General features: G+C 42.8%; 1 non-coding gene across 1 annotated transcript; it reads right to left on the bottom strand.

Moving 5' to 3' along the window:
- Window positions 1-2,882: 2,882 nt before the first annotated feature.
- Window positions 2,883-2,957, bottom strand: Trnas-cga (transfer RNA serine (anticodon CGA)). The gene has a single exon. It is a non-coding gene; the product is annotated as a tRNA-Ser (tRNA).
- Between the last annotated feature and the right edge of the window lie 302 nt (window positions 2,958-3,259).

The following is a 3,259-nucleotide window of genomic DNA, read 5'->3' as shown; positions in this document are numbered from 1 at the left end:
TTCCAACTTTTGGTCGGTTTTTCACTCACATGGTGTGAATGCCACCATACATTTAATTTCCCATTTCCGGGATCCCTCTTTTATGAACTGGCTAACCCGACGCACTTTCTCCGTTAGGTCTGTCTTGGAGTTACCATTGGTATTTACTTTTCTACAATTCCATGTATACTACACGGAACATTCGCCATTCAAACGTGGCGAACGGACTTCCGCGACTGTAAGGCTCAGGCAGCGGTCCAGAGAGACTCTTTACCAGAAAGTCAACACACGGAACACAGACCATAAATGTGAGCTACGCGCGCGCTTAAATCCCTGTCGAAGTGCCACAAGGGAAATACGGTTTCGAGTCCCGATCCGGCACTAGTTTCCATTTGTTCTGTAATATTCTGTAGCTGATGTGGAATCATAATAGCAATTTGCGATTTCATTCTCAACGAACTCCAGTGTCAGTTGTTACAAGGAAAAGCGCATTGTATCAAGGAGATGATTACTGTTGAAATTCCGAAAGAGTACGTTGGAAAAACAGTGGGCAACATATTACTTCCTCCCACGACGGGAAAAATTTGGGGATATTAGACATCATACAGAAGTTTACCTACATCGTACTTCCCACGGACCGTTCGCGAATGAAACATTATAGTGGTACTAAGACACCCTTCACCGCACGCGGTAATGGGGCTTGCAGAATATAGATATAGATAAAGGTACTCGAAAACCCACATACCAATAATAATGGCGTCCAAAAAACTCCCGAGGATGAGGGAAGTGTTCCCTGTTACGTATCCATGTTATATAGGGTGAGGAAAAACAGTTGGACCAACTTTGATGACGTACCATACAGCACTTCTTTAGAAACGAAACCATCATATGTCCAAGTCTGATTTTTCAGTATGTGCTAAAGAGGTCAAAATAAGTGAAGAATGAGTATTCTGTTGTATATATACTTCCTACCACTTAAGTAGCAGAAGTAAGTTCTAGCAAATGATCAAACTAGCCAGAGTTTTCACGCTGGCATGTCGCCGTAAACATTCAACTGCAACCCTTGGTTCCTAAGCTCAAATTCCTTCGTTCGTTGCTATCTTTATGCCCTACACTTTTGGTCAAACAGTTTTTCCACATCCTGTATGTGATTAGTCACTGTCTCCTTAACTGCATTTCGTGGACTCTATCCACTAGGAGTTAATTAACCTCGACGTGGCTGCGTTCATGTCCTGCTGTATTACAGCTTGGAGTACAGAGACCATTTCTCGCTACTTCCACATACACAGGCTGTTGCTCTAACACAATTGTATCAAGTTTTCATCCAGCGTGCACGGCTACTGAATTTGAGAATTTACTCAAAACATGTTTCACTGACTCTGAGTGCCGTACATATTACTGTTCATAGGAACCTAAAAGAAGAGCAGAGACCTTATTCTTATTTTTGACAGAATGGAACCATTGAAACAACCACTGTAGATCACTTTACCATATCTTACTTTACATTTAAATTATTTCCTCACTCAACTGACAGGTATGTTCAGGAAAACGCAATCTGGAAATATCTTTGGACATTTGTTGTTTTTAAGTGATAGCCATTAGACATATCTGCAGAAAAATGTCACGCAAATGAGACATGTGGTATGACTTTCCTTCTCAGAATGATGCCATATTGCTTTCAGCTGTTACAGTATTGCTCTTATTATAGCAATTTTGGAATTAGCGAAACTGGAACAGCAGAACCAAAACCAGTAACAGATAAAAGCAACATGACATCATTTAAAAATTTGTATTAGCTTTGATTCTATACTATAAGAAAGAGATTCCGTCTCTTGTTTGGTTGCCTAAAACTGTTGCAACTACTTGACCATACCTACGAGGGAAACGAAACAGTATAATACCTTATCATCCTGTTAGATAACAGACGATATAATTTAGATGTTTTAATGACAGGATTTTTGGAATATGGACCAGTAATCAGCTCAAAGCAAGCAGCAAATGTCCAAGCGTATATAGAATTATGCTGTTTCTCTGCCACTTCCAAGGTCGCGATTGCAAACTTTCTAGAATAGAAAAAAAAGTACTTACATCACTGAAACTTTTTCTACTTTTCATCGTAGTTTTCTTGTAGATTAATGCACTTGGTCGAACGATGTTCCAGTGCCTTGATCACGTCTCCAAAATGAGTTTCCTCCAGGCCTGCAAAATAGTTGCCAACTCCGGTTATCAATTCTTCATTTCAAGTGAAACTTCGTCCACCAAGAAAAATTTTAAGTTTTACGAAGAGATGGAAGTCTGACGGAGCCGTATCAGGTGAGAAATGCGGGTGTGGCAACAATTCGTACCTTAGTTCCTGTAATTTTACCATGGCGACGGCACATGTTTTTCATCCAGCGTCAAGATTCGCGGCACCCAACTTGCAGATAATTTTTTCATTTCTAATTCTTCAGTTAAAATGTGATATACCCTTTCAGACATCTGGCAAGCGTGAACAATTTCACGCACTTTCAATCGGCAATCAAATGGGTCAAATGGCTCTGAGCACTATGGGACTTAACATCTGAGGTCACCAGTCCCCTAGAACTGAGAACTACTTAAACCTAAGTAATCTACGGACATCACACACATCCATGCCAGAGGCAGGATTCGAACCTGCGACCGTTGCGGTCGCGCGGTCCAGACTGAAGCGCCTAGAACCGCTCGGCCACACCGGTCGGCAATCGGCAATCCTCCATGACCATTTTGTGTACTTTTGCAATGATTTCTGGAGAAGTGCCACATGCTGGCCGACCACTGGGCGGATTGTCATCTAAGCTCTCCCAATCAAATTTAAATTCAGAATGAGATTTTCACTCTGCAGCGGAGTGTGCGCTGTTATGAAACTTCCTGGCAGATTAAAACTGTGCGCCCGACCGAGACTCGAACTCGGGACCTTTGCCTTTCGCGGGCAAGTGCTCTACCAACTGAGCTACCGAAGCACGACTCACGTCCGGTACTCACAGCTTTACTTCTGCCAGTACCTCGTCTCCTACCTTCCAAACTTTACAGAAGCTCTCCTGCGAAACTTGCAGAACTAGCACTCCTGAAAGAAAGGATATTGCGGAGACATGGCTTAGCCACAGCCTGGGGGATGTTTCCAGAATGAGATTTTCACTCTGCAGCGGAGTGTGCGGTGATATGAAACTTCCTGGCAGATTAAAACTGTGTGCCCGACCGAGACTCGAACTCGGGACCTTTGCCTTTCGCGGGCAAGTGATCTACCAACTGAGCTACCGAAGCA

The sequence above is a fragment of the Schistocerca cancellata genome, chromosome 1 (assembly GCF_023864275.1).
Source record: "Schistocerca cancellata isolate TAMUIC-IGC-003103 chromosome 1, iqSchCanc2.1, whole genome shotgun sequence".
In the NCBI taxonomy this organism is placed as follows: Eukaryota; Metazoa; Arthropoda; class Insecta; order Orthoptera; family Acrididae; genus Schistocerca; species Schistocerca cancellata.
The sequence above is the reverse complement of the archived record's forward strand: the minus strand, read 5'-3'. Positions and strand labels throughout refer to the sequence as shown.